Genomic DNA, 23,118 nt, shown 5'->3' on the forward strand with positions numbered 1-23,118 from the left:
TGATAACAAGCAGGACATGACCTGACCACACTGAAATGGTCTATACTTACGATGAAATACAGTTGAGGTCAAAATTAAAGTGCTGTTTAACAGAGATAAGTCTTCGCTACGATGACAGTATATACAATTTTACTAGCTATTTTGCAAGATACTAGTGTTCTTATTAACCCTTGTGTGCTGTTGGGGATGTTTTTATCCACTCTGGGGGGATTTTGAGGGCTCTATTTTAACAGTCTAGGCGCAAAGTAAAGTGCATGGCGCAAAAGCATTAAGGGCGTGTCCAAATCTACGCTTGCTATTTTAAAGATAGAAAAATACAGTTTGCGCCACGGCACATGGTCTAACAGGGTTGTGCTTATTCTCTTAATGAGTCATGGGTGTGTTTTGAGCATAACATGCATTAAACCAATCAAAGTCTCATGTCTCATTCCCTCACGCCATAGCACATTTGCTATTTACATGACAGACTTTGTAAGTGGAAAAACTGAATGCTTCACTAGTCAGAAAAACAGTTAAACAGACCACATACACTACGGAAAATTTAGCCTATCCAATTCACCTATACCATATGTTTTTGGACTGTGGGGGAAACCGGACCACCTTGAGGAAACACATGCATACAAGGGGAAAACATGCAAACTCCACACAGAAATGCCAACTGACCCAGCTGAAGCTCAAAGTAGCGACCTTCTTGCTGTGAGGTGACAGTGCTACACACTGCCCAAAAATTGCCCAAAAACTGATTTTTTCCACCCACAGTAAAATAAATAAGACTTTCCAGAGTGGAAAAAACTATGAAAATGTCCTTGGTCTGTTAAACAGCACTTGTAAATTATATAAAAAAGCAAAACATTTCACAAATAAACAAATGTATATATTTAAATATACGTCATGTAATAAATATACTAACATCTACTGTATATACTAATAGAATATTTGTAAGTGTACAACTTGAATACTGCATGGGACTAAAACTGCCCAATTTTAGTATACTATATATTATACGTGACTCTTCAGTTAGGCAGGAAGTGGTTAAGCCGCTGACATTAGATAAAAAGACCCTGAAAACATTTCTCCATTCATGGCTCAGTGTAACTTTTCAAAGCAAGACTCCAACTAACCTAGAAAGAAAGAGATATAAACAATTACATGAGAAAAAAAGTATTCTGTTTAGCTGATTGCATGTTTTGTTTTTGTTTGATTTGATATTATTGTAAAAATTCAGTATTAATGATTGCTAATATACAATAATATAAGTAATACATTTTGAAAAGCAAACCTAAAGTTTGCAGAGACATCTTGGCACAGATCTGGCTTGAGTTTTTTTATAGTTTAAAAAGCTTAAAAAGTGATAATATTGTGAGTCTATTTGTTTAGCGTATTATGCTTTTCTTTACTTCTGATGCATGGTAATGGACCACGACAAAATGTCAAGGGTCAACATGTTACATTCAAATTTACACCTTTGTCAGAATACTTTTCCTAATATTCAGTAGTTTTTTTTGTGTGTGTTTGTGTGTGTAACGCAGACTATGATGGTACAAACTAACCACCACTATATTTCTGTTTTCATGACAACAAGGTTTAATCATATTTTCTACTTTACTTAGTTATTGTAGTCAAAACTGTACAATTTTAAAGCATTTTGTTTATTTGTTTTATGTTTTATTATTAATTTTAAATTAATTTAATATTATATTTTTTTTCATTGATACAGTATTTGCAAAATTACAAAACAAAAATACAGTTAAAGTTAGAATTATTAGACCTCCTCAATTATTAGCCACCCTGTTAATTTTTTTTCCACAATGGGGTATAAGCACACAGACTTTAAATTTCAGCCAGCAAGCCTCAGCGCTTTCGGTGAACTGTCTTTACCTTATAAAATTGCCACTTTTAAGATCAGATTTCTTTAAAAATCAGTGATCTTTACTGCCTGATAGATATATAATATAAAGTAGGTCTCAGACCGGACAAGAAGCACTGCACTAAATCCCTTTTTTCTCTGCCATTTCTTTATAATATAACAGTTTATTTTACCACAGTAATTTCAATGAAGTTTCTGCACTACCCTTCTGATATTGACAGCGCTAGCGGTTACATGGTCTTTCATTTCGTTTTATGCTTGAACAACTAAATGAATGCTTAAGTCTATTTAACTGAATGTATTGTAATTACATTACGATATCGATGCCGTAAAAGGAAACTTATGAAATTGAAAATAGTCACATTAAGCTTTCACCAGAATTTATCATTGGCTGAAAAACAATAGCTGCGCATAGAGTCCATTTCTGTCTAACTTAAAGAAGATTTTTTCTAAACAAATTTCTAAAAACAATAGTTTATTCTGCAGACGATCAAAATAAAAAATATATTTATAAGGAGCAAAGATTAATTTTAACCTTAAAATGGTTTTAAAAACAATTTAAAACTGCTTTTATTCTAACTGAGATAAAACAAGCAAGACCTTTTCCAGAAGAAAAAATATTATAGGAAATACTGTAAACAATTCATTACTCTGTTAAACACCATTTGGGAAATATTTTAAAAAGATATATATGTATATATATATATATATGTTGGTATATATATGTTGTGATTTCAGTTACTAAATGCAGTTTTGGTGCAGTGTAGAAACAGTAAAGACGTGTTTATGCCCTCTTGTGGAAGAAGCCATTATATGTTCATTTTTAAACAAAGCCTCATTCTGAGAAACCTACAAAATATTGAGATCTTCAGATTCCTACAATCCCATCATGCAGTGGTCTCCTGAGGCCTGCTTTTCACTTGTGAGCAGTGTCCTCACTAACCTCATGTCTTTCTTCTGTTGGTCCGGTATTTCGCACTGGGCCATTAGAGGGCACAGTGATACCACAGCCAGCCCACAATATCACAGTCTGCAGAGGAGGAGCTTACCATTCACTACAACCTGCCATGATGAAACACAATTATAGATTACACTTCAGTTCTGCTTTACAGGACACACATCAGCTGTAAATGATGGCACTATTAAAGACCTGTCTTGTACATTCCTTTATCATTGACACTGTATTATAAAATGGAAAATGAATTGTCTTCGTTTAAGCATTTAATACAATAAGTGGATTATTAACGGTATAAAAATATTGGCTGCAGATTAAATTTATGGTAAGAGTTAACAACATAGGTGAACCACAAAAACCTATGGTTTTAGTTAGTTCTTTCCCTTCAAATCCAACATTTAGTAAACACATATATTGTGTGTGTGTGTGTGTGTGTGTGTGTGTGTGTGTGTGTGTATATATATATATATATATATATATATATATATATATATATATATATATATATATGTAAGAGAAAAGGGTTTACATTTGAAAATGTAAAATGTTTCATGTTTAAAATGTGTTAAATTTTATTATTCTAACCCAAAAAAACTATCATACATTTATGATATAGAGAATCCATTTACTTTGGTGTCATAATATTTTTTTATACCAAAATATAGTTTTTGTCATGCATATTTACAAATAATAATAATTGTATGATAATGTTATAAATATTCAGTATAAACTTTTATTTTTGTATATATTTTCTAAAGTAAATGTCAGAATATTTGTTTAATCTTTAAGCAAACTTCTGGGATTTACTGATTTGTCAGCAAGACATTTTCAGTGATTCACAATATAATACAGTTTTATATGAATACAGATTTTTGCATACATTTGGGTCAGTCAGTTGGCATTTCTGTGTGGAGTTTGCATGTTCTCCCCATGTTGCCATGGGTTTCCATGGGTGCTCCAGTTTCCCCGACAGTCCAAAGACATGTGCTATTCACCTTATTCTCAGCTGACGAGTGGGCGCTGCCATTTGAATCTTTTTGTCTCGCGACTTCCGGTCACATTCACTTCCATTCATTTTTTAACGTTAACAACTGCTCGTTACGCTGCTTGATGTTGCAATTTAATATTTTCTTATTATATTATGCTACTTGCCCTGCTGAAAAATCCAGCTTAAACCAGCCTAGGCTGGTTGGCTGGTTTTAGCTGGTCAACCAGGCTGGTTTTAGAGGGGTTTTGGCCACTTCCAGGCTGGTTTCCAGCCATTTCCAGCCTGGTCTTAGCTGGTTAGGCTGGGAGATGACCAGCTAAAACGAGCTTGACCAGCCTAGCAGGCTGGGAGCCCAGCCAAAACCAGCTATGTCCAGCTTAAACCAGGCTGGTCAAGCTGGATTTTGCTGGATTTAGCTGGTCATTTTCCAGCCTGACCAGCTAAGACCAGGCTGGAAATGGCTGGAAACCAGCCTGGAAGTGGCCAAAACCCCTCTAAAACCAGCCTGGTCAACCAGCTAAAACCAGCCAACCAGCCTAGGCTGGTTTAAGCTGGATTTTTTAGCAGGGTGGAGTGTATGAGTTTGTATGACTGTGTATGGATGTTTCCACAAGGTTTCAGCTGGAAGAGCATCCGCTGTGTAAAACATATGCTGGATAAGTTTGTGGTTCATTCCACTGTGACGACCCTTGACGAATAAAGGGACTAAGCCAAAGGAAAATGAATGAATTTATAATTCAGATAAGGTATTCCACATAAGGAGATCTTTCCGTCGCGTGAACATCCAGAAAGCTACGGGCCCAGATGGCATCACTGGACATGTACTGTACTTAAAGCATGCACAAACCATACAATACTCTTACAATACGCAAATTGCTGTAATCGAATAGTTTTTCTCAGGAATTGTAATTTACTAAAAATGTGTCCACCTGTGATTCCTGCTTAATCAAATTGCACATAGAAGGTAAATCACATCATAACACACTACCTCAAGACATGGGCAATTTATAATTGCAGTAAACTATTTGGAAGCATTAAAAGTGTCCAAAATGTCCAAATTCTTTACACACATTGACCCAGAGACTGTTTAGATGCATGTCACTGAGGAGAAGATGACAGATGTTTACTGACATGATGGCCAAAATAGCCTTAAACATCCAGCAGGCACAAGACGTCAACATGACGTCAGACTGACGTTGTACCCCAACATCGTGGGGACGTTGCATTTTGTTTGGAAATGAAAATCGAGTTGACGTCAGAACCCAATGACAGGCCGACATCAATGTTCAGCGTCTAACCTAAAATCAACCAAATATCAACGTCTAATGATGTTACAGCTTGACTTTGTGTGCACATTACCACTATGACGTCTATTAGATGTTGGATTTTGGTTGCCAAAATAATAAATTATGAATAAGTGTCAGTATTTGAAGTCAATTTGATGTTGGTTTAAGATGTTGGCTTGACGTTGGATTTTTGTCACTTTCTAACACAACCTAAAATCAACCAAACATCAACTTCATTTGACGTCGTTATTGGACATCAAAATAACGTTGTCCTTAGATGGTGGCTAGACATTGAATTTTGGTCATCTGACATCACAACCTAAATCTAACCTAATATTAACGTCTTATGATGTTGTGTGCCTGCTGGGCAATAACTAAATGCGCTACAGAATGTTACGTTTACACACATCTACAGCATTTTACAGTGTACTCACTACTCAATACTCTTGGGTACTTTTGAAAGGTCTACTTTTTACTCGTGCTTTGAGTAATATTTACAACAGATACTTTTACTCTACTTGCACTACATTTTTGGGAAAGTAATGGTACTTTTACCCAAGTATGATTTTTCAGTATTCTTTCCACCACTGACAATCACTGAGGAATCAAAGTGTAAATCGAATTATGACCACTAGATGGCAGCCATAACATTGCTGACGCCTTTCTAGTCTGACCTACTTTTGATATCACATCAATCCACACAATAATACTCCACCATCCTCATTCAACATACAGGAAAACTATTGAAATGTAAATTAGCCAACAATGAGGAAAAGCTCAGGTAAATACACTTACTTCCATGTAAAACTATTCAAAAACCTTACATTAAATAGCTGTGATCTCATTTATGGTTTTCTCTTAGATTTGAGGTCAACTGAGGTGAAAACATATCTGACCTACATGTATATTTTTAAATGCTAAAATATATATATTTAGAAAATTGGCTACAGATGAACATGTTGAGTTGTCCCGAATTAAAAGCCTATTATACGAGATCACCCAGCGTAAAATACTCAAGGGACGTCAGAGAAACCATTGCAGGTATTTCTCAGCTCTACAACAGGACATCAGCGGCACAGAGGGACTCCGCATCAATTTTTCATCTTCTCGCCTATGAATTATGCATATTCTATTACACGCCCACATAATATGATGCTCATGTCAATTTGGAGGTCCATTGCTCTACAGGGTGACGGCTATGAAATCCACCTCGCAGGTGAAATGTGATATAGCGCCGGATGCCTCCGCTTCTCCACAGTGAGGCTTATGGGAATTACTGTTTTACTGGAAAACAGGTTAAGGCAGAGGGTCACTGTGTCTGGAAGCACAGTATCAGGGGAGCTGTTGGGGGGACAGATAATTAAGTGCCGGTCAAACCAGATTAGTCATATTGTAGATTAATTATTTAGAGTAATCCTTATGATGCACACAGATAAATGAATATCAGTCATTTGATGCTAGATATATAGGGAGATGCGAGAAATGGAAATACAGTTTATGAGATGAATTGTACAGAGACATTATATTGGCTTTTGAGGGCAAGATGAAAAGATGTCATGTAGAGAACAAACCCTTTACATTAGTCACACACTGTTTCATGTTCAGTGGAATACATTTCTTTTTGCATCGATTTTCTCAAAACTGAATAGGAAGAAAGATCTAGTAGTTATCACTAGACTTATAATACTAATATTTATAACTAATAAGTTTTGCTGCTTGTTTAAACTACTTATTTAAAATGAGCTGAAACATCACATATCTTCAGTTTTTTTAGTTAATTTAATCAATTTGCTTTTTTACAATGTTCTTCATTTGATTTATTACAATTATTTTTCAAATTGCAAATTGTTTTACATTATTTATATTATATTATAATAAATTATATTATATCATATTAAATTATATTTTACATTATATTATATATTCATTAACTTTCCTTCGGCTTAGTCCCTATATTCATCAGGGGTCACCACAGTGGAACGAACCACCAACTTATCCAGCATATGTTTAACACAGCGGATACCCTTCTAGCTGCAACCCAGTACTGGGAAACATCCATACACACTCATTTACACACTTACACCACAGCCAATTTAGTTTATTCAATTCACCTATAGTGCATGTGTTTAGACTGCGGGGGAAACCGGAGCGCCCAGAGGAAACCCACACGAACACGGGGAGAACATGCAAACTCCACACAGAAATGCCCAGCCAGGGCTCGAACCAATGACCTTCCTCTATTCTATTCTATTCTATTCTATTCTATTCTATTCAATCAAGTGTTTAACAGGACATTTTGGAATCAATTTAACTCAAGAATCACTTTATAATTAGGAAATACTGCAAACAGCAAAAAATAAAAATGATGCATGTACATGTGAGGGCTGCTCAATATTGGAAAAATCTAACACTGCAATATTTATTGCAATAAGAATCCAATTTCACCAGATGTCTTGAATATCGCTATTTGGAAAGAATTGATACATTTGCTGTAGATTAATTGGGACGATTCTGTATGCGAGTGCATCTGCAAAAACTGTAATAAACAATCTACAAGCATAGATAAACGCAAAAAAGAAAAGGATACAAATGAAGTAAACAGTGTTTTATTGTTTTCCAAGCAGTCTAACAGTATTCAGGTATACAGTAATAAAATAATAAAGTGTAAAATAATACTGTGTATTCGTTTTAAAAATTAATCGTTAATAAAGTTACAATCGGTACAATTTCGTAAACCCAATGCTTTTAAAACCCTCACACAGTCACAGGCCTCAAAAACGCATGCAAATGATCAAATATAATCCAGACTCAACATTGCGTATACTCATGATATGGCTATTGAACTAATGTGAATGATCACATTGCGATATTGATATTGCAATATTGATACTGACATTGCGATATCAATGCTAAAACAATTTATTGTGCAGCCCAAGTACATTTCCCTCTGTAAAAAACATTTAATTCAGAATTTTTTCTGGGAGAAAAAAAAATTACTTAAAAACAGTCAACAGAAAAAATTGCAAAAGATGCACTTTAAAAGTGTATTTTATTATGTTCTCTTTATATTAGACAAAAAAAACCAAAACATTTTAATAAAATCAAACAAAGCCAAAATCTAAAAATGCACATACATGAAAGTTGTATAATAAGCTTACAGTTCAAAATGTTCCAAAAAAACTTGCTATGGTCTTTAAAGCCAGTCTAATATGGTTGCTAGGGTGTTGCTACGTGGTTGGTTCCTTGCTCAAGTCAAAGTAGAGTCAAATTAGTGATGTTCAACTTACTACTAGCAGAAATTGAGGAAACAATCATATATGGTTACATAATGTATGAAATTCCACTATTTCTTGTTAATAATTGATTGCAGCTTTGAATGCACGAGCACATGGACATGCTAGATTTATTCCAGCGGCCTCCACCTCCCCCAATAAACACATTACCACTGACACGAGGGCCAATCACCCTCTGGACCAATCAACGCACTTGGAATTAGCCTTTCAACCAATCAGCTTAACCCTAGGGCCCTGAGGACTGTGTTTTACTGTGATCTTCATGCCCCATTATTTGAATACATTTGCATATATTGCAACCCCATTGCACAGAGAGAACCCAGTGGCCCATATGATGCTCGATTTGACTTTTATTTATAAAAGAACTGAAATGGAGCTTGTCGGGAAAACTGGTTAGTCAGAGTAAGATCATACAGTATTGAGTTTGTATGAATGAATAAATTAAAAGTAATTATATGCGCATAATTGTTATATATTATTAGAGGTTTATTTTAGATATGGATTTGAGTGAATATGTTTAATTCTATAAAGGTCTAATTTTTCAAATTCCAAATAAAAGTGTCTAAAAATTAATATAAACATGAAATTATGGCACCTTTTTGTTCCTTTGTGCCAATAAAATTCTATAAAAGACAACATTTATATTTTAAATAACAGATAAAGGTTATAGTGAATAATAATGATTGATAACATACAATTAACTTGGAATATTGGTAGCACTTTAAATAATGGGCCATTAGTAGGCCAGACGGAATCTGCGGACGTTTTTTGCTATTTCTGCATAGAGTTTTGCTAAAAATCTGTGAATTTATGCGGAATTATTTTGGGAGTATCATAACTAAAACCTTAATATATTAAATAAAAAATAATATCTTTTTAACTTTTATTTAATGTTTAAAATGCAAATCCAATTAGATTTACTTTATTTGGAAAACAAAGCAAAACTCTCATATAATCTATCTACTAAAATATTACTGTACAAACTGCATTGTACATAAATCAGAAGAACATTTTTATATTGGTCAACAATATTACAGTTATTAATTTAAAAACTGAATAAATGTAGATTTACAGACATTTACTCAAGTAAATACACAGAATTAATGATGGGCTAAAAATCTGCGAAATTCTGATGTGCCGATTCCATGTGGGCCTATTAGTTAATGTAATTATTAATGTATTAACAAGAATAAACAATTAATAATACATGTATTACTAACTTTATTTATCTTTGTTAATGTTAGTTAATGATATTTAAGTTAAATAATGTTAGTTCTTGCTTACATACAGTGCATTAACTAATGTTACCAGGCATAACTTTGGCTTTTAAAAATGCATTAGTTGATGTTGAACTATGATTAATAAATGCTTTTATTCATTATTTAGACTATAGGTAATGTTAGTAAATACATTAACTAACATTAAATAATGGACCTGAATAACTGAATAACCTAAATTGGCCGTAGTGTGTGTAAATGAGTGTGTATGAATGTTTCCCAGTGATGGGTTGCAGCTGGAAGGGCTTTCGCTGTGTAAAACATATGCTGGATGCTGGAGTTTGGATGCTCTCCCCGTGTTCATGTGGGTTTCCTCCAGGTGCTCTGGTTTCCCCTACAAGTCCAATAACATGCATTATAGGTTTTTCACTATAGTTTTTCTAAGCAAATCATTTATTGGTTATTCATGCATGTTCATAGCACACTGGCTAATGCTAATTTGAGAAACTAATGCTAATTACCATGCGGCTTAATCATTGTTAATGCCTAAATCCTTATTTACATTGACACTTACATCGATTCTTACTACTTCGAAAAAAATAAACCTGAAAGCCAAGCACTACCCTTATTTTTATATTAGATATCGGACAAATGCATATGCTTCCATGTGACTAACATATATTATTGAGCACTATTGTAAGCAAAAAGATTATTACTGATGCCACGGGTGATATACTTTTCACTCATGACTCTTATTTTTTCAGCAAACTTTTCAGCATGCGTTTCAAGCGAGCCGCCATGAAATCCAGGAGAAGAATTAAAGCCCTTTGTGTTGCCATGGTGCTGGTAGACTGACAGAAGAAGAAGCAGGGGAGGGATTTAGGAAGAAGGGGGAGGGTTGTTAAAGCATGACGTCTTGTGATTGGCTGAGGCCGTGTCACATGTGACCTTTGGAATGCTAATGCCTAGATTCCCCCCTACTTTCTCTCTCTCAGCTCTGCGGTAAAGCTTACAGCACAAACACAACCCAGAAATGGTGTAGGATAGCAGGAAAGCAGGACGTAATCCAATCCTAGGAAACCAAGGCAAAGCCAGAACGTAAGGTAGGCTTTATTAAATGTCCATGTTGTGAAATTCCTTCCTCCTTGTGGTTCTCAAACAAGGTAGGAAGGAATTGGGGAAGAGTGAATGTGTTTGTTTTCTTACTGCATGCTTCCAGACGTGTTTCAAAGAAGCCAGCCCATATATCTGACAGCTCGAGGAACGGTAATGTGGATGCGAGGACACTGGCCTGCTGTTGGAAAAACCAACAAAATACACTTTTATCAGGAGAGAATTGCTGTTTAGCCACACAAAGCCTGCTATTGTAGTGTTAAAAGATGAGCTTGGGAATTCTTGAATGCGTAAAACATCACTAAGTTGCTAAACCCCAATTCTGAGGGATGGTAGGGATTTTATTCTAAAGGATAAAGATTGAAAAAACAGAAAAGACATTCCTTTAAAGGTCAGTTTTACCTTACACCAAGAATATGTATGTGCTTCCGAAAGGCCTAAGTAGAGTGTGAGGTCAGGACCGGGTCATTGTGCCCTTGGCATTCCGTGTGACCCACATTAGGCCAGATTATATAGAATGGATACCATGTGAATGAGTGCACTAGACCACAGTGCAATTGGATGATTGCGTGCATGTGTGTATGCTCAAACTGCTCTCGTCTTTAGAACTTCCAAGTTGGTGATTCAGCCAAATAACAACACAGCTGGATTAAAACGAGACGCAAATCACTCCAAACCAGATCCTGTCACTAAAAACGTCTGCATCACATTAAACCCAGAATGTTTTGATTTTGGAGATTCACAAACATGCAGAATTCAATTCTGCCTCATAGAACGGTTGAGGACCCACTTGCTCCAAAAACAAAGTCAGACACCTTAATTAGTTTCTGAGTGTGTTGATGATTTGTGCTAGGTGTTTTCGGGTCTTTTATTGTCATTGTAAATCAACCAGTACATAGTGCTAAGCAAAGCATTTAGTCCCACTTAGATATTGACTTCACTTGCCTCAGCATTCCTATCCTACTTTGATTGGACAGTTTTAAAACCCAATCTGATGCTCAGTGAGCAAGACTATAAACTTGCATTTATATTTAGGTTCAAAGCAACTAATCTGATTCACTTTTCTGAGGAAAAGTGCTGCTTTAGCATTTAAAGCTTCCCATCATTATGATCGTGTGTGTAGGTGGACTTATATTGGCTTTATTGACCGTTTTCTACACCACAAGATCTTTTGAGTGAATTATAGCAGTAACTTCCGTTAAACGCTGAACAGTCAGCAACTGGCAATAAATTTAAAGGTTCACTCAGGGAAAGCAGTAATAATAATCCGTAAAAACAGAATAATGTGGCGACATTATTTTCCAAACCTCGAACTTAAGTGTAAAATTACCCAAACATCTAATCAGCAGGTCATGAAAAACTCCAAAAGCTAAAATGAGTCTTTCAGCTGTCATATTATAGATGTGTTAAATACTCTGTATTTCTGTTTTGTTTTGGTAAACATTAACCAGGGTTTCTGCAGGTTTCACCAAGCCAAATTTAAGATTTTAAAAACCTTTATAAGACCATTATGAATGAAATTTCAGACTTATACCTCAGACCTAAACAATAAGGATTTATTCTAATAGTCTGGTTTTCCAAATTTGTTATTTCTTAGCCACATATTTTAAATAATGTGTTAAAACAAGCCTAGTTGTTCAGCTTAAAAAATATTATATGCAAAAATGTATAACATTCCTAGTGCTGGGTTGCTTGCTTGAAAGGCATCTGCTCAGCAAACCATATAGTGGAATTGTTGGTGGTTCAATTCGCTGTGGTGACCCCTGATAAATAAGGTACTAAGCCAAAGGAAAATTGATAAATTAATGTACAACAGTCTGTCCAGGTTAGTGTCCTCACCACTGACCTTATCCTTCAATGCGGAAGTGCGCTTGTTTTTGCGATTGCTTTAGAACTTCCGATTCTATGGGAGAAATGGCTAGAAATAATAAACTACAAGAGACGGTCAAACTACTTGCTCTACAAACAAAGCAAAATCATATAATAAGAAAATGTCAGTTTGCAACATCAAGCAGCTCAACGAGCTGTTTTTAACATCTAAAAACGAATGGAAGTGAATTAGACCAGAAGTCTCAGCCAGTTCAAATGGCTGCGCCCGCTCGTACGCAAAGAGTAAAGTGAATAAATATATGGAGAACTTTTAAACAAATGTTATTGTAAAGAAGATAATTAAAGCATACTGGTAAATAGAGTTATGAATAGAGTTTTGTTAAAAGTTTTCTAGAGATGGATTGCTGGGGATTGGATGGGTTCTGGCCTTATCCACTTTACATGGTCATAGAAAAATGAATACCTGTTTAAAATAATGTAAGACTTACAAGACAATATTTCACTAAATGTAAGACTTTTTAAGGCCTAAAACTTTGGTTTTGAAATTTCAGACATTTTAAGTCTTTTTAAGACCCTGTGAACATCCTGCGCAGATTAGATGCAAAAAAGGGAGAAAGTTTTGCTCCGGTTTCCCCCACAGTCCAAAGACAAGTGGTATAGGTGAATTGAATAAGCTAAATTGTCCATAGTGTATGTGTGTGAATGAGAGTGTATGAATGTTTGTCAGTACTGAGTTGCAGCTGTGTAAAACATATGCTGGATAAGTTGGCGATTCATTCCTCTGTGGTGACCCCTGATAAATGTGAAACACCTGGAAAGAGATGTGATTTGAGAGAGTGATTTGGAGATTAAAACAGAAGTAAAGAGCACAACTGTACAGTCTTTCCATTAATACTCTGAAATATAAAGAGAAAAAAGTGTGAACATAATCAATAGGAACAGAACATAGCAAACTCAAAATTTTAATTGACGTGACATATTTTTGTAATACCAATGTCACTAAAATACAAAACACAATCTCTATTACTTCCCTAAAGCATAAAAAAGCATGACGGAACACACAGCTCAGGTAAACAGTCTTAATAATGAAAACTTTTTGAGTTGTTTTGAGTAGATGTTCCCTAAACCACCCATAATTAAGAACACAATAGGCTCATTTAAAAGTGGATTGGGCGTTTCAGTGGAATTTCTATGATATTCAGGTCTCTACAAGTGCCTCTCTTAGTGCTTTTTAAAAATTGTTTTATTGCCTGCCAGGTTAAAATCATTACTCCAATTGTTTAGAAATATAATAGCACAGCGTTCTCCAACAATACACATAATTCAAGGTATCAATTGTGTCCATGGCAGAAGCAATCATAATAATAATAATAATAGCAATGCTTGTCTTAGCAAATACAGTCTATGTGGAGGAATCTGTCTGTCAGCCCATCCACCCATACTTTAATCCAGAATCTTTTTCTCAAGCTGTCTGTTAAAGCACTTTTATTAAATAAACCATCTTCCCTCCTTTGTGCTGTGACCCAGAATTCTTGTGAGTGGGACTGAAGGTTAATTGCACTGGGAGACTGCTTGTGTGCGCTTACGCTAACACGTCGATTTACTTGCAGGAATTAGGGCTTGGAGTGTCTCAGTTTTAACCCCGAGTCAAATACGGATCCCTCAGTGTGTACATAACCATGTGTTTACCTGGCTAACTTGTGGGTTGGCTCTGTCCATATTTTCCCCGTAGATACGATCTCACAGCTTAACTAAAGAAGCTGAAATGTAACTTAAGTGCTCAAAGAATCACTGGCAGGTCCAGGTGTCCGCATGATGCTCTCTGTAGGCTGATTTACTTACAGCGGTGAGTTCCTGTGCTGATTTATACACTCTCCAGGCTAGTCGCAGAGGACTTCTGCTTTCTAGCATGCTGGCATTCAAGACAAGAAATGTCATACTTTAAACACACACTGAGATGTTTCAGACTACAATGTTTGGCTTGTGTTTCTGCAGGATGCAAAAGTCAAGAGGTCAAACATCAAATTTAGAAGTTTTTAAGATCATTGTGAATAAAATTAAAGACTTGAATCACAATGTTGGTCTCATTCGTAGTTGTAATAAAGCAAAAAAATGTATTTGAAGAAGCAAAAGAAACAACATTTATGTATTAAAAAATTGGAGCATTTCAATAAGTATGGACCCTTTTTACAAGACAGGAATGACATGTTTAACGGTCATCAGCATCTCAAATCCTTTAAAGTTTTATCATGTATATATTTTTTTAAAAACATAAACATTTATACTAGGGTTGGGCGATGTTGACCAATTTGGCATTGTACGATGTCTAATGTAAAACATCGCAATGGACGATGGCATCGTCGACATAGGCGGTTGTGAATTAGTTATTTATGAATAATTATTTAATTCAAAACGAATAATTATTAGTAGCCTACTGTTTCAACTACCTGACCTGCATGCTCTTTGTTTTGCCCATAACAAAATCATAAATAAATAAAGATAAGTTACACACAAACTACCAACTGTCAACTCCTTTTTCCGTGATCTGTGTTGTTATAATGGCATCAACAAACTTGGTTGGTAAAAAAGATGCACAACCAACAGGAACAAACAGCATTAGAGGTTTTCGCTAAAATTATAATAAAAAAAACAAGCATGAAAGTGAAAGACTGAAGCAGTGTACTGATGCTGTGACACATTACCTGATAGATTCAAAATACAGAAGTGTTGTTAAATAGAGACAAGACTAATTCAATATCAGGTTTAACAAATAAAGTGAGACGTGATCCAGTGGTACATCCTTGATAAACTGTGTGACGTGCACTGCTCTCTGGGGTTTTGTGCTCAAAGCACTTTGACTGCTGGAGTTCAGATGACCATACGCTGCAGCACATGACTGAGTGTGTGTGGTCACGGCATGTGTGTTTTCTGCGCTATAGTGTGGAAGGAGAGCTTTTCCGAAAATGCTAGGTAAAACGTCAGTATGGACAAGGATAGTTTTCGTTGTAAAATGCCATTTTAAAACTAAGACGTATTAGTGTACGTCGTAGGGCCTAAGTGTATACTTTCTGCAAGCGGATTGCTGCTGAGACAAGGGCGGGGTGGAGGATCGATGTCGGCTCAGCATTGTGATGTCTATCCGCCATCGGCGATGGACAATGGCATCGTCTATCGAACCATTACTAATTATTACATATTTATAAGATTATTAGGAATGCTCCTATCAATTAACATAATAACATTCATGACTTGATGGGTACTCGCTAATCTAGCCGATCTCATGAACCAATCACAATTGTTTGTTTACGAGTTTACAAACTGAGGACACATAAGAACTGAAATCTTTTTACATATCAGAACTGAATGTTCTGTGTTTTCAACGATATTGCAAGTTCATTAAAACCTGGCTGGAAATATCAGGGAAATTATTATTATTTTTTTTTTTTACTTGAATTTTTAATAATAAAACTTATTGTAATGACCAATAGTAAAGAAGGAATGGATTTATAGCTTTGCATTTTAACTTTAAATATGCACTCCAAACTTCACTGAGACATGTTGAATTCTTTTAATAATTGAAGCTGCTTCTGACCATGGCATGTCCACACTAAATGATTGTAAGATACGTGTTTAAGGAATTACATGCAACATTTTTAATTTATTCTCTTGGGCAAGACAAGATCTCCATTTAATTAACATACTTTGAGGGAAAATGTGCTTTTATGCATTATAAAGACTGAAGCATCAGAATCGGTGCTTAGTATGCCAGTACTCTGTATCGGCTGCATCCCTAATTTGCATTATATCATCTTTGCAATAAATTACAAAAAAATAAAATTACTACTTGTGCAAGGTGTTTCTTACCCTGTCTATGAACAGGACAGTAAATTTGATGTTGTTCTCTCCTCTGGCTGCCAATATCAGTCTTAAACAAAATAACACCATAACACCATCAAACATGATGATGTGGATCATGTTGCTCTAGATTACGTTTGGGAAGCTTTTCACTTGAGTGATTTCTATTTAACTTGCGCAGAAGGCGCATGAATATTATAAGTATGATATTACATGGCTGAAAATAGTCCCCTAGCTAGCTAACTTCCAACCTGACTACCTGCTAGCAAAAGGAGTCTGTGCTGATCATACATTGATTATTACGCCTAAATGAGAATATAGTTCCTAGGCATATTGGCCTAGAAAATAGCAACTTTTTATTTTCCGCTGGTCTTAGTACACAATGTAAATAAGCTACGCGAAAGTGCTCCTGCCAGACCTGGAGATTCAAAAATGGTCAAACTCAACCTTTTAACTCTAGAGAAATTGTCAAATTGTTAAGCCGATTTGTTTAAAGTGGAGTGCTCCTTTAAATTCACATTTGGTGTGAACCCAGCATTAGAGGTAGCATGACTTGGACACATGAAAAATAAATGCGTTTAAAATGACTTAATATTTATAGCGCAACAGACACACAGTGTTTTTCAGGCCTAAAATGGAACTTTAACAATTTAGACTTTTTAAGACCCTCAAAAAGTTATGCAGTTTTTTTTTTTTTTCAAGTAATAAAGAGGCTAATTAACACTCACTCTTAACCCAGGGTATTTTCCCCCCTTAATGCTGATTTTAACCCATGTAAAGTAACATTTTCACACTTTAAATTCAAGTGCAGGTTAGCACTGCCTTTTAGCCAGGATTGCTCCAAAGCAGGGGAGCCATGCTGTGTTAATGCTGTATTTCAGTGCCAAATGTGCAGTGTGAAGCGATGGAGTGTTTGAATGTTGTGGCTAGATGCTTTGCAACCAACAGCCAATCAAATGTCTCAGATTCACATGTAGTAGTCTGTCACAGCATGATGATTGTAAACAGTAATTTAAGAGTTTGATAGGAGATATGTAATATACTGTAGTATTTAAATTAATCAAATATAATAAAAGTGCTTGACTTTAGAATAAGAGTACTTCATACTTTATTTATTTATTTTTTTTAATGCAGAATTATATACAATAGTATCAGGAAGCATCACGACAAATGACTGTATTCCTCAAACACAAACTTGATAGTGTAGAGGAGATTATTCCAAAATTTAAATATCTTTTGAAAAAAAGTGTATTAGGGGTTAACAAGAGTTTATTCTTACCTTATAGTGTGGAAACTTAATAGCTGTTGTCAACGTGCATTCATAATGACACTGAAACTTCAAACACACAAATAAATACATTAAGTCATGGTTAACAATGTACACTGTGAAATGTCAGCAGGTGAAACCCTGGATTTATTGTTAACGTGGTAAATCACAAGCAGTGTATAATGTATAGCAATACATTTTTAAATTTTTTACCCAGGGTTTAGAATGAAACAAGATTAAGTGTGAAAAAAACACAGTGTTTTGCAGCAGCAAACTGAACGTTGTTTGCAACTTTATGACTTGTTATTCACAGCCTATGCAGGTTCTGTTTATTAAAGTAGACATTATTGGCTGGCTCGAGCACATTCTTTAGGTATTAAACAATTCATCATCTCATGCGTAATTTCGCAGCCGCGAATACATTTTTACATTAAGACAGAAATTACGTTTATTGGTGAATTTTACCTTTTAAATACAGTATGTGACACTTTTAACACCATTTGGAGGTGTCCATGTTGCTGAGCAAGGTACAGTTGTTGAATTATCAGCCCCACTGAATTATTAGCCCCCTGTTTATTTTTTCCTCCAATTTCTGTTTAATAGAGAAATTGATGGAGAAAATTCAACACATTTCTAAACAAATAATAACATTATTTCTAAATAGTTTTAATAACTCATTTCTAATAACTGATTTATTTTATCTTCACTATGATGACAGTAAATAATATTTGATTAGATATTTTAAGACACTTCTGTACAGCTTAAAGTGACATTTAGAGGTTTAACTAGGTTAATTAAGTTAACTAGGCAGGTTAGGGTAATTAGGCAAGTTATTCTATGACAATGGTTTGTTCTGTAGACTATTAATATATACCTTAAAGGGGCTAATAATGTTGAACTTAAAATGCTTTTTTAAAAATTAAAAACTGCTTTTGTTCTAGCCGAAATAAAACAAATAAGACTTTCTCCAGAAGAAAAAATATTATCAGACATACTGTGAAAATGCCCTTGCTCTGTTAAACATCATTTGGGAAATATTTAAAAAGGAAAAAAAATCAAAAGAGGCTAATAATTCTCACTTCAACTGTATATAAACAATGTGAAGACTATATTATAATTAGCTGAATCATAGAAAAGCTGAATAAAGATCATGTCTAGGGTCGAACCAGGATTGCAATCTTTTTTTGATAAATCACACAGCCTTCGTTGCCATAATTTTGCATCATTTTTATAGATAAAAAACCCAGATAACATGTTTGAACTTAAATTTTCAAAAAAAAAAATATTTTTAAATCCCAAAATTATATTTCCAACATCAAGTCACAAGTTTTCAGAGCAACAATGAAAAAAATCAAGGTTCCATATTGCAATTTAAAAAGTCCACAGTAAAAAAAAAAAAAAAAGTATAATATAATATTATTTGGCTGGTCATTATTATTATATTACTTATTTTTTGACTCTGCACAGTACAATGTACGAATTAACATAAAAGGACCGTTCATCTCATGATATTAAACAGAGAAAAAAATAATCAGTAATAAAAATTATGAATTTAATCCTTTTTAAAATAGGTGCACAATTGAAGAAGATAATAAATAAACAAATGCATGCTAGCCATTCAAAAGCATAAATCAATGAACCCCCTTACAACCAATGCCAACATCATTATCATTTTTTTTTTTTTGCAATCACAGTGAGGTTTGCGGTTCCAGAGGTGCTCATTACCGACATTCATATCCTCCTGGCCATTAATAAGTATGAAGAGCCCCCTCTGTAACCCATCTTAGTGGTCATCATCAGTGTACTATATTCACAGCCTTCTTAGGGAGAGTTAATCCATCTCCGCTGCATTGATGCTCAGAGAAACAGAGTCACTTGGGAATGTCTGTCTGGGGCCACAGAGGCTCTATTGCCACAGAATAGGGGGACCAATGGGACACCAATTAACAGAGTCTCAGAGGAGAAAGAAAAGAGAACAAGATGGAGAGAAGGTGAAAGAGGGTTACGGTGAGACTTTTCACTGTTGTGCGAGGCCATTAGTCAAGGAAAGCCCACAGGCCAGCGTTCTGTGACCGCATAGTAAGGTCTGCATATCTAAACTGCTTGATTGATTGTATTGTCACTAAATGTAAACCGTATTATCACCAAGCTGCTGATTGCAACCATAAGGCTTAAAGATATTAGCATATTTTAAACATTAGGATACTGGTTTTCCATAAAGTGGTTTGGAAAACAATGTGTGTTGTTTACAAACTCCATACAAATAGCATTTTAATTGAATTTGAGTATACACATACATAAGGCACACAATGAGGTTTGGTTTAAGTTTAAACACAGGACTGTGTGATGGGTTGTATTTAGTATAAGGATGAACAGTTTACTTGGACCATATGTGTTTGTTATATTTATTTATTGGCTTGATTCTGATTAGGCGTAGGTTTTAAACAGATTAAGGCACTTTTTTTGGTCTTCAATAGAAACATTTTACAATACTAGATATTCCAACATAGGCTCATTCTGAAAACGTAGCCCTATATACATTTCTGGAGATCGTGAATTATGTAGCAAGTACGTATGCCTGGATTTCATCTTTAAAACGAATGCTACGGGCCAGTATGATGCTGTTCCTTTTCGCGCTTACCAGCTAACCACTTACCTCTATGTGGACGCCTTTCCCACTGTTACCAGTTTGTCCAGTAGCTCGACATGTACAGTATCTCTGCGGACTTGAGATGCAGTGATGGGGTTTGAGTTCGGGGAAGAACAGTTCCAGAAAACGGGTAAAACAAAAACAGAAGCCAAAAAATAAAATAAACAACTAAATAACAGTGTGAGAATGTGGTAAAATCTGAAAACAAGGTAAAAATCAGGGGACGGCTTTTCTTTTTCTGAATTGCTTTTTAAAACACAATTGGTTGGGTTTAGGGAAGTGAGTGGGCCAGTCAATCGGTCAGTCAGTCTTTCAGTCAGTTGACTGCGGCTTCCGATGGATTTACGTGAGAAAAGCAGGTGCAAATGCCACTTGCGAAAGTAATTTGAGATCTGAAAAAGTGTACACAGCGGCCTCTGGTGGATTTGCAAAAACAAAAACTGCAAAAAACGTACCTCCTGGGACGTAATTGTGCTCTTCAGAAATGTATATAACAGGACGTTTTCAGAATGAACCTGGGTTGAGATTCAAATGTGAAATTATAATGAAAATAAAAATGTTAAAAATGCAAGAAAAAATAAAACAAAAAAATTATTAACTAATTAATAATTTATTAACTAATTATTTATCAACTAATTAATAATTTAAATATTTAAATAAAACAAATATAGCAATAAGAAAATGTGAAGTTGTTCAATGCTAAATTTATTTAAAGTAAGTGAATTATAAAAAAATTGTAAAATATTAATCTCTCTCTCTCTCTCTCTCTCTCTCTCTCTCTATATATATATATATATATATATATATATATATATATATATATATAATAAGAATGTTAACAATGTTAACTACAAATTCTAATTTAAAACAATTTAATGAGAATGCAACAGTTCTTAAAGTTACAAATAAATTAAAATTAAATTAAGCTTAGCCTATACAGGCTCTGTGTGTATGTGTGTGTGTGCTATTTACTATATTATTTTACTATATGTTCTATATTATATTACTATATTTACTAGGGCTGTAAGATATTAAAAGAATCTAGCATTTCTATGTTTTAAATTTTTTTATATATATATATTGCAAAATGAATTCAATTTCAGGTAACGTAATATCTCTGGAAAGAATTTATAATGTCAATATGATGTCACATTGACATGATTCTGCAGTGAAAGTTAATTTCCTTTATTTCTAATAAACAATATATAAACTTCCCAGACACATTTTCGAAGTGGTCTGTGTTGTTTGCAGTGCATTTCTGTATTTGCACATGTGGTGAGTATTTTCATGTATAACAGTTTATAAATACAGTCAAGAAAAAGATACAGCTGAAATAAAGTGTTTTGTTGTTTTCCGAGTCTAACAGTATTGAAGTACACTCACTGAATACTAAAAATAATATTAATCGTTGTTAAAGTCACAAACAGTACAATTTCCTATACCTGAATTCAGCATCAAAAACACATGCAAATAATAAATTATACAACAAACTCAACATTGCCTATCCTGCGATGAGACAATTGCAATGGATCACTTTGTGATATCAATTCTGCAACGAAATATTGTGCAGCCCTAATATGTACTATATTATTTTATACCATACATAAAAAATTAGGAGTCATCTTAAAAAAAATCCTCAGTTTCTCCTAATTTACCATTTATAATTGTGTTTGAGCAAAAAAATATTTATTTTTTTACTTAAAATTACAAAAAAGTGCCATGCTTTAAGATGTCTGAGCTCATGTTTTTACACAATACACTATTTTAACTTTAGAAGAGTTTAAAAAAAATCGATATTTGGTCAAATAACAGATTTTCAGTAACAACAAATGAAAACATTCATTTTTTGACCAAATGTCTTTTTTCTTTGGAGAGAAAAAAAATGCTCTAAAATTATAAAAAAAATTTGGATCAAATGTTATTTCACATATTTGTAGAACAAAACAAATATTAACACTTTCCCAAAACCCATATCTAATAGTCTGCATTTGTCAGTGAAGCCCCGAATAACCATGCAGGATATTAAAAACCTTTGTCGGATAAAAGTGCAAAAGAGAACCTCACTAATAAGTGTCAACCACTGTCATATAATCACAGGTGCTATTATCAACATAGAAAACCCTAGCTATCGCTGACATACTGAGGTTTACAGCGACTTTTACTGCGGTCAATTAAATGTGCTAAATGTGAGAGACAGCATGAAATCAGCATTCCTCCATCTCTCAGTGCTCGTCCCGCCGGCTGCTCACCCCCGCCTCATTCCCTGCCCCCCTCTCATTTCATGCGGCCTGGATGAGTGAAGAACTAATGTGGATCAGACCCAGACCAGACAGCAGCACCCCCATCCTTTCCCATCCCAGTTTACTGCTTCAGCCTCATCTGTCCGTCTTCATTTTCCTGTCTATATCTTTTCCTCTCTCATCCTATTCCCAGTCTTTTTTCCTCCATTCACTCTCATTCATTCTCTCTCCTGAATGGATAAAACACATGTAAAAATGACGATGATACAAGGGAGGGAAGATGATAAACAATATATAGAGAGAAGGAATGAAGGGCACAGTGATGCCAGAAAGGAAAGAAGAAACATTTAAGGGATAAAATGAAACACTAAAAGACTAGATAACCCATTTAAAATGTGCCAAAATAAACTGACAAAACCAATGTTATACACATGTAAAGCACATTAAATGCAAGTACTACTGTCAATATTTCTTATTGTAAGAAAGAAGAAACATTTAGGTAAAAATCATAACTAGACAAGCCATTTGAATGTGGCAAATTAAATTTACGAAAGCAT

The 23,118-nt window shown here is 34.7% G+C and overlaps 1 protein-coding gene and 2 long non-coding RNA genes across 7 annotated transcripts in view; 1 reads left to right on the forward strand and 2 right to left on the reverse strand.

Annotated features, from left to right (window-relative positions):
* Nucleotides 1-10,900, reverse strand: part of LOC141386355 (uncharacterized) — a 38,285-nt gene extending 27,385 nt beyond the window's left edge. The window contains exons 1-2 of the long non-coding RNA XR_012408205.1: nt 10,813-10,900; nt 2,811-2,929 (exon numbers count right to left, since the gene is read on the reverse strand). This is a non-coding gene — a long non-coding RNA (uncharacterized lncRNA). The remainder of the gene's footprint in view (nt 1-2,810; nt 2,930-10,812) is intronic.
* phc2b (polyhomeotic homolog 2b (Drosophila)) overlaps nt 10,636-23,118 on the forward strand; it is a 62,019-nt gene continuing 49,536 nt past the window's right edge. For 2 of the 4 annotated variants that reach the window (XM_005172100.5, XM_073952756.1), the window contains exon 1: nt 10,636-10,709. The gene's annotated coding sequence lies outside the window, so the exon portion shown is untranslated. The remainder of the gene's footprint in view (nt 10,710-23,118) is intronic. The other 2 variants (XM_009302666.4, XM_073952757.1) reach the window with 1 other exon arrangement.
* Nucleotides 15,996-23,118, reverse strand: part of LOC141386356 (uncharacterized) — a 45,356-nt gene continuing 38,233 nt past the window's right edge. The window contains exon 3 of one of the 2 annotated variants that reach the window (XR_012408207.1): nt 15,996-17,740. This is a non-coding gene — a long non-coding RNA (uncharacterized lncRNA). Of the gene's footprint in view, nt 17,741-19,355; nt 20,398-23,118 lie in introns of those variants that run through there. The other variant, XR_012408208.1, reaches the window with a different exon arrangement.

Source organism: Danio rerio, chromosome 6 (assembly GCF_049306965.1).
Source record: "Danio rerio strain Tuebingen ecotype United States chromosome 6, GRCz12tu, whole genome shotgun sequence".
NCBI lineage: Eukaryota > Metazoa > Chordata > Actinopteri > Cypriniformes > Danionidae > Danio > Danio rerio.